Source organism: Macaca fascicularis, chromosome 7 (genome assembly GCF_037993035.2).
Source record: "Macaca fascicularis isolate 582-1 chromosome 7, T2T-MFA8v1.1".
In the NCBI taxonomy this organism is placed as follows: Eukaryota; Metazoa; Chordata; class Mammalia; order Primates; family Cercopithecidae; genus Macaca; species Macaca fascicularis.
In genome coordinates, this window is record NC_088381.1 from 12,611,413 (window position 1) to 12,624,445 (window position 13,033).

The window sequence follows — 13,033 nt, forward strand, 5'->3', positions numbered from 1 at the left end:
ATATGATGTACTTCCACGGGCAGATGGAAATGAGCAGTATTGGCATGGAAAAAAAATGAGAAAGTTGACAGGCCCCTCTCTGAATATGCTTAATGAAATAGTTCTAATTTTGGAACCATGTGAAAAGTATCTCATTAAAAATCATCAAAAAGAATGGGAGAAATTCCCTAAAATAAAATATAAATAGAACTAAATGAACCAAACTTGATTTCAGTTGAACAGCATAACTACAGTGAACAGGTGGGAGTGGACTAACACATTATTTTTGCAATGGCATTTGGATTAAATACCCTCGAGCTAAAGATAAAAAGAATTGTAAACAAATGAACTCTGATTGTAGTTTTCTTTTCCCCCACAAAGGTAAGAGTAAGCAATTTTGAAATTACTTTCTGTGTAATCTAGTAAAATAAGTAAATATACTGGGTATAATGAGAAACAGATTTCCCATTGTCCAAAAGAAATTTACAGATTTGGAAAGCAGGAAGACTAGAATGAGCCCTGTGGAAATGGATTGGAATTGGAGTTATCAGAATGAATTCATTATTACACTTATATATATGTATGTATGTGCATGTATTAATATGCATGTGTATATACATACACACAATATGCAAGTCTATTCAATATATGCATGTATAAAGACTCAGCCATATACATATATATGCATATATACCCACCAACACACATCTGTATTTATTTCTCTATCAATCGACATATATTCTATCCATTTATTGATCAATTGATCTATTACACATGTAGATTGATGTTGACATAGATATAGATATGTGTGGGTGGATACACATATAGAGAGGTGTATAGGTGGATATGTGTTTGTGTATGTATGTGTGCATGTGTGCATGTGTATACATACATATATTTCCTAGCTCTGTTCACTGAGACATACACAGCAGCAATCAGTACCAATGAGCATACTCCACACCCAGATCTTGGTTTCTAAGTATCATCTTCCACTTAAGGAAGAGGTTCTCCTTGGGAAAATGGCTGATTCCAAAGGTGAGCAATTACAAAATGAGTGTGAAATATCTTGTGTTGTAGAATAAGAAAGTGCTTAAAAATGGTGGAGACATATCAGAAAAGCATATATGTGACACAGTTGAAACACATTACGTTTTCAGCATTTTAAAAATGGTTTTGCTACAAAAATTTCAGATTTTGAAGTATCATAAATCCAGACTATTCCCATTGTAACTCCTTCCACCTCTTAACAGCGGGGTATCGCCATGGGTCTGAGATCAGCGGAAGAACTGATGTGATTAACCCAGTAGAAATAGTTTCATTACCCAAATTTTGAAAACCAGAATTATGATTTTAGCATTATTGGAGATAAACTAGGAAACCATCCTTCCAAATTGATATACAAAACTACTGATGCCTCAGAATCACCTAGGGAGTTAGTTGGTTGGTTGGTTTTAATACAGATCCCATCCTTGAAATTCCTAGCATTCTTCACTAATGGCAATAACTCTCATTGCCCACGTTCCCCCTACACACATGCACATACACATTTCATAGGAAATGAGATTTAAGGAAGTTACTATAGTTGTCTAAGTTTACATCACTAATCCACATCAGAGCCATAATCATCCGGAAAATCTGTAGAAAGTGAGAAAGAATTGCTTCCTTTGCTTGAAGCTATTACCATGAGACTTACTAGGTCACCACTGCTAACAACACTTCTTTTGTTTTCTCACTCATATCCCAATAGAGAAAGCTACCAAGGGTGAAGAAGGAGATGAGAATGAGCTGATAGAGAAAGGAATTTGGAGATGACTGTGTCTTGGGCACATAACTTTTATCTCACACATAAATTCCCAATATGAGAAACCCTGAGAAACAGGCCACTCTCCCCTTCACAGTTGCGTGCCCTTGAACAGTTATTTGACTTCCTCACACCCACTTCCATGGTCTGAAAAGATGTTTAACAACACCCATCTCACCCCCTCAAAGTCAAAAAGTGACTAACATTTATTAGGTGCTTAGAAAAAAAGTGAATTTTCTCTTTACTTTCCACTACCCTACTCCAATAACTTTATATCAATATGAGCTTTGAAAAGTGGCGTTTTGAAGAGTGTCTAAAACTAAAGCATCAAGAAAGTAGCATAAACTTTAAAATACTGAACATCTCCTCCAGATTTCAAAAGTTTGTTTTGTCTCCACGTCTCTTACCATTTCCCTAAACCAGACTCTTTTCGGCATTTGAAAGCCAACAAATACATGAATATGCCCAAAGTATGACTCATAAATTGTAATATATGCTATGTTCCTTGAGTATGGACAAAAAAGGGGGTTATTACATTACATAAGCACCACTATTTGTATTTCCCTGAAACCTAAGAAATTCTGATTTTTCTGAGACCTCCTTAATTTATATAGGTCATTACTATATGGCTGGGAGCACCAGAAAAAAAAAAGAAACAACCTACAAAAAAAAATTTACAGTCAGATTCAAAGTGTTTATTACAGAAACTTCTCAGTAAAGAATCATTTACAAAAAAGACAGCGCTACCTCAGTCCTCTTTACGATAATAAGATTATTTCCCTCAGCCAAGCTAATAAGTTAATACCATCAATATTTCCCCCTGTTCACATTAGATTAAAGTATCCTTATCTTCCAATTAACCTGCAATTATGTGCCTTAATATCTGACATTCTCCTGGATTTTGGCTAATCCATACAATGCCAATATTTAAAGATAAGGTCCCCAGGTCAATCAGCTAGAAACCATTCCCAGAAGTTGATGCTAATCAAATTTGTTCATGCAGTTCAGCGAGTATATTGCTATGATAAGTTTTAGAACAGATGTTTGACATTGAAGAAAGCTCTTTATGGTAGAATTTAAATCCCTTTTGTTCAGTAATGACAAAGGTTTTTAAAATATACTTTTTGGGGGTGACAATTAAGGCACATCAAAAACAATCAAAACAGCAGCCTCCTTATAGCCTTCTTAAGTATAACATTTCTTAGCCTCTCAATGTAGCCCCTGATGAAAGCACAGCATGAGGAATGGATAAAATTATGATCTTGCCTGAGAAATTAGCCTTAAGCACTGGTTAATAAAGGCAAATAGAATTTTACAAACCAACGTATCAACTTGGCAAGGTTATTTTATTGCTTTTTGCACCAAAGTAAAGTAGATTGATATAATTACCTCCCTTATATTCTTATTTAATTCATTTTTTAAAATCTCGGTTGATGATAGGAGATCTAAAAATTAGAACAGATTGAATCTCACTATTCTTTTAGCTTGAAGCTGCTTGATCTTTGATTAAACAGGTTTGTTTCCTGAAAGATTTCCAAATACCTTGTACTCCCCACTCTTAGGATTTTCCACACACAAAAAATTGATTTCTCCAGAATGTTTCTATTTTTAAATGAATGCTACACAATACGCAGGCACACACATATGTAAATACACACACATGTGGAGCTGCAGGTGCACGCCCACATGGACTTCTTTCCTCAATGTCCAAAGTCATCATTCCTATTGAACCAGCCACTTGAAGGTTTAACCATTGAAAAATTAAGCACAAAACAGTTGCATTTAAGTGTTTATCTTACCTAATTAAAAACTGGAAAACTAAGAAACACAAAATAATTGTCTGGAAAAGGGTCTTCCCACAAAGCTCTAAAATATTTTTGAAATGAGGCTTTTGATTAATTATTAATTTTTTTATTTAAAGAATTTTCCCATTCCATTCTTATTTCATAATAACCAATACTGCTAAACATATAAACCACTATGATGACGCTCAAGTAGGCATATTCCTTTGGCCTCTGTAGCCTAAACCTTTTGAATATATTTAGAGAATGATCTCATATTTAAATATTGTGTTTGTTAAGCAGAAAGTTTTCTGATACAGTTATTTTTCATCATCATTTTAATGTGATATAATTATGTAAATCTTGACTGCATAGTAGATCACCATAAAATTATTAACAGGCTATAATCAAAGCCCCTTACAACATCCACTAATACAAATTATGGTATTGTCCCTTGCAGTCTATCCCTTCAGACCACATGTGAACTAAAGTTTCCCTGTATGATTCATCTGCTTTCAACTAGGTCTGAAATGCTACAATAAAGGAATATTTCAGTAGCAATTTTCATTGTGACTCCCCATGGTGAAAATCAAATCCAACTTTCCACTAAACAAGTTCACTAAACAAGAACTCTTTACCCCTTCACTCTCTCCTTTACAGATCCTGAACCAAACCTACTTAACTGTGAAGTTGTCAGAATGTATGTTAAAGTGCTGTTCCAATAGGACATCTGTGAAAAGTTACGATAGGCTGTATCAATTAAAAACTCATGACCACAGGTCACAATATTTTACTTACAGGTAGAGTTAAAGCTGATCTTTCCTGTTAAGTCTATTAACATTAAAAGGCTTTCCTTTTAATGATGCAAGTGCCTATCTCTACACCAAGCAAATTTACTGCTAGCTTATATGTTAAGAAAATCTCAGAATAAGGGTGAAACTTACATCATTAGTAAAAACAAATCTTGTAAAACACAATCTTGTAAATGAGCTGTAGCTTTAAAAACATACCATTGCCTATTCCAAAAAAGGACCTTCCCGAGATCAGAGGCCTATTAAAAACCAGAAATGTTAGACATCTGTTGCTGTGTTGCATGAAGGCAAAGACAGAGATATATTAGTACCATATGTGAAGGAATATGATTCCAAAATCCAGCTTCGCTGGTATTTCCCAAAATAAGTTGCCAGGTTTTTAGAATAAATAAAATCAAAGATAAGTGACTTAAAAAAAGAAACCTCATCTTAAAAATGAAGCAATCCTTTATCAAAAAACATATATCTTGATATATATAACATGTTAGAGCAATCATTTTCAAGTGGCTCCTTGAAGGAGATCACAATGGTAGGTGTAGTACAACCTATATTCAAAGAGAAACATGACAGAAAATTCTTTCAGGAAAAAGTCCTAGATCTAATGTTTGAAGGTGAGGGGAGTTGAGAACCAAAGCTGAAATTGTATCTCATTTTGTTTGTTATGATACTAGCAGGGTCTGATATTTTTAAAGTTCAAGGGTCATCACCATTTGCCCTGTTATGGGTCAATAGATGGAGTACCATTTACAAGCTATAGGGTTGACTGTGACTGAGACTCTGGTGGTGGGGTAGGGGGTGGGTGAAGACCAAAGGAAAGCCCACAGGTCTGAGGACTAGGGTCCGTTCTTTTGACAGAATAACTACATTATCAATTCTTTCAGGACAGAGCAGGAAAAATAGCCTTCCCAATTCACGAATGAAGGTGGATTGGTGGGGGTGGGAGTCACATTTAGTAGTCAGAATTGGATTTTAAGGAAAAAACCAACAACAGTTGAATTAGTTTGGCAGTGCTCAAAATGAGGAAGTAGCTAAGGCACTATCTAATTTAGGAGAGCTCACTAACCTTGTAAAGCATTGATTAATCTAACTAATCTTGTGTAATCACATTGTTTCTGAAGTAATAACTAAGCCTATCTTTAAGAGAAGAGAGGGTGGCTTCCTTAATCAGTTTATAGCTATCATTTCCAAGCAAGAGAATAGTCTTAAGGGGCAAACATCTCAGCAACTAGATACAGTAACTAGATCTAGAGTCAGTAGAAGCAAGAAGTCTATACTCATGAAATTAAAGCCAATATATTACCGAAGGACCCTCTTCTGAAGATGAGAAACAAAAGGAAGAACCTCTATGTTCCTGGGTGGTGTACATAAAGTCTCTCAGAAGAGAAAGTGAAGGTCCCTTGAGGAAGTTTATGCCCTCAGGACTTTATAACTATCCCAAGTATTCCTCGTACTGTCATTGGGAAACTTGTAAGAGAAACTACTTGTGAAGAATTTACAAAAGAGTTACAGATACAGTGTTTAATGCTGATTCCCCATGTTTATGAGATTGCCATCTTCTAATGCCCAAGTTTCCATTCATTCACATAGGAAAAGAAAAATAAACTTTAATTAGAGTTCAGTGTAGCCATATGTATCTGGAAGGTAACAACGATAAGAGAGAGAAGAGATGGACCTACTCTCTTTGATTAATTTTATGTGGGTTTTCTTGGCATGTTGCATGGGGTACGAGTCAGCTTTCTCGGTTACACTGAGGTAACAAAATCTTCAAATCTCAGAAGCTTACAACAACAACAGCAACAGTTTAACAATTGCTTAAGTTGAATAATGGCTGGAAAGACAGCTGACTATTTCAGCTGAACTGTTCTGCTTAGAGGTTGATTTTCTTTCCCAGTCCTGCTGAAGGAGCACCTTCTCTCTGCAAAATGCCTTCTTTTGCTAGAGGACTACCAGAACCATGCATTGGCTGCTGACACGTCATTGTCCAGGTAAGTCATATGGCCAATCCTGACATCTGGTGAGAAATACGCTACCCAACTCCCTGTCCCCCGCAATAGGCACTATGGATCACTTGGAAATGGACAAGATGGATACTATTTTCACAGGAAGTATAGAGAAGGTTTGGGGATTATAATACAATCTACCACAAATGGAAACTTTGAATGGGATCCAGAAAGGATAATCTTGACTTTCTTATCAATTAGTCAAAGAAATTTCTAAGACAGATGACTCCTACATACACTAAAGATAAATAGAATTGTTTATTGGACATAATCTATTAAATATTTTAATTGGGGGTATATATGGATTGGGTAGAAAAACAAAAAGATATCATGAACAACTTTTGTTTTTCATGTTTTAAAAGAAAGAAAACACGTAAGGAATCAACAAATAAATTGTTCCTGCTTTTGAAAATATGTCATTCAAATGGTGGCTCTGAAACTGGAGATGTACAGAAGAAACATCAGATAAGTTTCAGTCACCAAGCCAGGCTACTGACTTAACCTAGTCATACTGCCTAGTCATACAAACTCTACCTAGTAGGTTAGGATAATATTAAGATATTAAAATATATAATAAAAATCTAACTTAGAATCTGAGTTGCTACATCAAATAAACCATTACATTTTACTCCAAATTTCAGGTAAAAAATAAACAAAAAAATAGTAAAACAAATATGTTGAAATGGCTGGCATATTTTCTTAGTTTACTATAGATTCACCTAAATCTCTTCTACCTACACTGAACTAGATGGTGACCTAGAGGTGCTAAAAAAAATTCCCCAAAGATGAAAATAAATCACATGTTCAATCTATATTATTTTTGCAAAGGAAATTAAGTATGACTCTGTTTTAGAAAATTTGAAACCAAATGTTTAAATTAAGAATTGTTTTTAATAGTTAATCAGAAAATTCAGTAAACTACTTCATTCTCTGATTTCTAGTCAATTTGATTGTCTGTTTATAAAATATGAAGAAGTTAGCTTATATTCAAACAAGTATGAAAGGGATTTTATTTATTTATTTATATCAGTCATTTGGCCATTCCTTATTTACAAAGCTCTTTAAGAGTTTCCTAACCTGTTAGCCTCAGTTTCCTCTTGTAAATAAAGGATTATAATGTACTTATGAACATTAAATAAAATAGTTATACAAAGATTTAGAATAGTACCTAGCACCAAGCAAATGCTTAATAAAGGCAGTTATTGTTTCATAATTTATTTCTCCTTTCACCAAATATTACAAACGGGTCCTGCAGTTAACCAGGTCACTGGTTGGGAGAGGAGTGTGCATAGTGGAATAAACAGAGAACTTGAGTCAAGTATAAGAGAACTTTTGATTCTCTATGAAATTATATTTTCTAAAGCCTCCTTCTTAATGGCATACCATGTCTTAATTTGGGCAACTGATCTTTTCTCAATTTTAGCTAAAATGTAAAAATAAAATAAAAATTATTAGAAAAACATGCTAAATAGTTCTAAGTAAAAACTAAATCTATTGTATAAATACCACTTTAAAATAATCCCTTAGCCCCCTTCTGAGTAGATAACTGTTTCTAAACTGTACTACTTCAAGAGATGTTTATTTTCATTATGAGAGATAAAGTAAACACAAGCATTGAAATGCAAATACATTTAACCAAAATTTTAAAAAGCATATTTTTATGTCTGAAGTGATTCTTCTCTGATCTATATTTTAATTGATGGCTTAAGTTAAGTACCTACCTGCTTTTGTTGGAGGTATAGCCAGAGAAATTCAGAATGGATAAGGAATCAGTCTTTCCTTTAGAAGGCTAGCAATCTAGTCAAAGGGCTAACTTTGGTATATAATTTGCTAACTAGAGTAGAACATTAAGCCACTTGCAGTTCTCTGAACCTCTCATGTACTTTTACAGCCAGTGATGTCCTGCTTCACTGGCTGGCTGAAAATAAACAAAACAGCCCTGATTTATAGTATTTGCCAGTGTCTACGGTATAAATTCTCCCAGCATGGTTGATTTCAAGTTATCAACAGTCTTAACAACTGGATCTTAAAATTCTTGAGCATTTCTTGAATGACCCTTAAGTAAAGCAGCACAAGCCAGTTCAGCAGCCCAGTGTTCCACCAACATGGCCTTGGCATTTAACCTGTTGTAAAATGACTTTTTTCTTCTGACCTGCTAATTTCTACACAAATTTTAAGCTCCAACTCATGCCATTTGCTTCAGGAAGTCTTTCTCAAATCACTTAGTCTAAGAATTTGCTTTTCATTCTTTCTTATTTCTCCCCCAGGAATTTGGACTTACCACAGTATTTGTCACACCATGTGATGAGCACCTGTGTGCTTATTTGCTTCTATCAGGGAGTTATTAAACAACTTAAGTCAGAATCTGACTTCTCTCTATTTCCTTACTGTTTGACACAAGTCCTTGTTGTGAAGACAAAAATCAACACATGCATGAAAACAAATACCATAGCAGAAATACTACATGCCCTGAGAGTTCAAATGAGAGAGAGAAAAATATTGATTAAGAAACCTGTTAGATGATTTGTAATGGCATGTGAAGATAAGCTTGAAAATGGGTGGATTTTCAACCAGGAGAAACTGGAAGATGGGGAGAATATTCCATGTGGAGAAAACAGTATAAACACAAAGTTCAGGAACAAAACTGGAGAGCATGTTCAATGGAAAAATGGATCATGCAATAAGGAAGGAGTGTCAGTTACAGGCTGAAAAAAATAGTGGGAAGTTAGTCTGGTTGAGGATGTAGAGCTGCGGATTCTGAAGGCCTGCATAAAGAAGCTGTGTTTAATTTGGCAAAAAATGGAGAATTATTGAAGGTGTAGAAAAACTCAAATTTTCCCTCTGAAGGTTTTAGTGTAAGTCTGTTGAAATGAATAGAAAATAGACAAATTAGCAGGGAAAAAAAAAAAACCATGCAATTTAATTAAAGTGTATTAGCATGGGAGAATTACAGAAGACTGATTACCCAATAACCCAATAAGGTTTAGATGCTTATATACCCTTCTTCATAGGGGAGCAGGGAGATGGAAACTGTAAGCAATTATTTTGAGGAGTAATATATGATTATTAGAGAAAATGAATGGACATGAAAGAAAACAACATGTAAATGATTCTCTTTGGAGTTTAAATGAGTCCAAGAAGCAGACATTGTCCTGTTAAAAAGTCTCTTTGTGTGCATTCTTCAGTCTTCTTTTCTTCTCTAGATAATGAAATTTCAAGGAGTGAATAAAAGGCAATTGTGTTCTTTTTGGCATTTCCAGTCTTAAGATAGGTAAGGGAATATCAGAGTACAATCTCTTCCAGTTTCTTCTGAACTTCAAGGGCCTTAAAACAATCAGAAGAAGAATAATGGGTCAGCACTGGCAGACATATGCTCAGGCCAAACAAGCAGCCTTGTGCCCATATACGGGGCCTGGGAAATGCCCCATGGACCATCCCCAGCAGACTCACCTCCAGGCCAGCCAAGAAACTTCCACCTGCATCCCAGGCCTTAGAAGCAGCCCCATAGGCCACCCATTAGACATGCCACCAGGCCAGAGGAGCAGCATTGCATCTGCATCCTGGACCTGAGAAAAAGCCTCATAGGCCACCTCTGGCAAACATGCCCCCAGACTGGCTGAGCAGCCAGTACACATTCCCCGGGCCCGAGAAACAACCCTGTGGGCCACTCCTGGCAGGCATGTCCAGGGTATCCAAGCAACTATGTGTGCATGTACTTGGCCAGAGTAACAATCCCATGGCCCCAACCCCAGCAAGATACACTCCAAGTTAGCCAACCCACTGTGTGCATGAATGCACTCGTGACTTGAGAAACAGTCCAGGAAAGCTATGCTACCAGCACTACAAATTCTCAGCTTGGCCACTGAGACACTAGCAAATGTTACTATTGTGAATTACAGCTGAAAAAACTATACTACTATATCCAAGCAGAACAAAGGCTAACACATCCCAACATATTTATATTTCAAGACCCATTCATGTGAATAAGGCTTTCCCTATGAAACCTATTCTATAAAATTGAAAGAGGTAGCCTTTCCACCAGTTGCATAGAAATTAAAGTAGAGACATATTAAGCATTCAAAAGGAAGGAAACATGATACCTTCAAAGGAAAACAATAATTTTCTCATAACAGACCCCAGTCACAATATATATGACATGCCAGAAAAAGGATCCAAAAAAGTTTCTTCAGGAAACTCAGTGAGATACAAGAGAATCCAGATAGACAATCCAATGAAATCAGGAAAATGATTCATGATATGAGTGAGAAATTTAACAAAGAGATGGATATTATAAAAAAGAACCAAACAGAAATCCTAGGCCTGAAGAATTCAATGAATCAAGTAAAAAATACAATTGAGGGCTTTGACAACAGACTAGACCAAGCAGAAGAAAGAAGTTCAGAACTTGAAGATAAGTCTTTTGAAATAACTCAAGCAGACAATAAATAAATAAATAAATACATAAATAAATAAATAAATAAAAATAAAGAATAAGAATGAGGAAAACCTTCAGGATTTATGGGACACCATTAAAAGAATGAATATTCATATTATGGGTGTCTAGAAGAAGAGAAAAGGTGTACAAAACATATTTAATGAAATAACAGCTGAAAACTTCACAAATTTTGAGAGAGAAATGAACAATCATGTCCAGGAATTTAAAAGAACTCCAAGTAGATTCAACCCAAACAAGTCCTCTCAAGGTAAACTATGGTCAAATTGTCAAACATAAATGACAAAGAATTCTAAAAGCAGCAAGAGAAAACATCAAATAATATATAAGGGAATCCCCATTAGACTAATAGAGGATTTATCAGCAGAAACCTCATAGACAAGAAGTAAATGTTTTAACATATTTAAAGTACTGAAAGAAAAACTACTGGCAGCCAAGGATATTATACCCAGCAAATGAAAGAGAAATACAATCTTTCACCAGCAAAAACTAAGGAAATTTGTCACTGCTAGACCACCTTACAAGAAATGCTCAAGGGATTCTTATGTCTAAAAGTGAAAAGATTATCACCATCAACTTTAAAACATTCAAAACTATAAAACTCACCAGTAGATCTGATATAAAAGGAGAAAGAGAAAGGAATAAAATCTTATCACTAGAGAAAACCACCCAACAATAAAATTAAACAATAAGAGAGAAAGTAAGGAATAAAGGATATACAAAACAAACAAAAATTGTCAATAAAATGACAGGAGTAAATTCTCACCTACCAATAATAACCTTTAATGTAAACAGATTAAATTCCCCATTTAAAGATACAGATTGGCTGAATGGATTAAAAAAAATACCCAACTATATGCTGTCTACAAGAACGCACTTCACGTAAAGATACACATATACTGAAAGTGAAGGGATGAAAAAATATATTTTTTTATCCAAAAGTGAACAGTATCAGCTAGAAACCGAAAGTGAACAGTATCAGCTAGAAAGATATCAGACAAAACAGACTTCAAGTTAAAAATATGTAAAAAGAGACAAAGACAGTCTTATATAATAATACCAATTTAGCAAGATAACATCACAAATGTAAATATATATGCACCCAGCACAACAGCATCCAATTATATAAAGCAAATATTGTTTGGGAGAGATAGACTTCAATACAGTAATACTTGGAGACTTCAACACACCATTCTCAGCATTGGGCGGATCATCTAGATTGACAATCGATCAAGAGATATCAGATTTAAACTGCACTATAAACCAAATAGACCTGACATACATTTACAGAACATATTACGCAACGGTCGCAGAATAAACGGTCTTCTCATCAGCAAATGGAACATTCTTTAGTATTAACCATATGTTAGGACACAAAACAAATCTCACAAATTTTTTTACAATTTGAAATTATATCAAGTATCTCATCTGACCATAAGGGGGAAAAGAAAACTAAACATTAACAACAAGAAAAACAATCAAAACAATTCAAATACACAGTAATTAAACAACAAGTTCCTGAATGACCAGTGACTGAAGGAATAAACTAATAATAAAATCTAGAAAATTCCTGTAACAAATGAAAATGCAAACACAACATATCAAAACCTTTAGGACACAGCAAAAGCAGTATTAAGAGGCAAGTTTATACAAAGAAAAGCCTACAACTGAAAACTAGAAAACTTAGAAGGATTTCAAATAACCTAACGATGCATCTCAAGGAATCAGAAAAACAAGAACAAAACAACCCAAAATTAGTAAAAGGAGGGAACTAATGAAAAACAGGGCAGAAATAAAGAACATTTAGACTAAAATACCAATACAAAAGATAAATGAGGCTGGATGCAGTGCATCATGCCTGTAATTCCAACACTTCAGGAGGCTGAGGCAAGAGAATAGCTTGAGCTCAGGAGTTGGAGACCAGCGTGGCCAACATAGGGAGACTTTGTCTCTACAAAAAATTACAAAATAAAAAATTAGCTAGGCATGGCAACGTGTGCCTGTAGTCCCACCTACTTGTGATGCTGAGGTGAGAGGGTCACTTGACCCAACGATGTTGAGGTTGCAGTGAGCTGTGATTGTGCCACTGCACTCCAGCCTGGGCAACAAAGTGCAACTGTCTGAAAAAATAAAATGAAACAAAAAGGTTTTTTTTTTTTACAAAGATAAAATCAGCAACCATTAGGTAGATTAACTGAGAAATAAAG

The 13,033-nt window shown here is 35.0% G+C and overlaps 1 long non-coding RNA gene across 1 annotated transcript in view; it reads right to left on the reverse strand.

Annotated features, from left to right (window-relative positions):
- Positions 1-8,176, reverse strand: part of LOC102145082 (uncharacterized) — a 69,292-nt gene extending 61,116 nt beyond the window's left edge. The window contains exon 1 of the long non-coding RNA XR_278643.5: positions 8,095-8,176. This is a non-coding gene — a long non-coding RNA (uncharacterized lncRNA). The remainder of the gene's footprint in view (positions 1-8,094) is intronic.
- Positions 8,177-13,033: the final 4,857 nt, after the last annotated feature.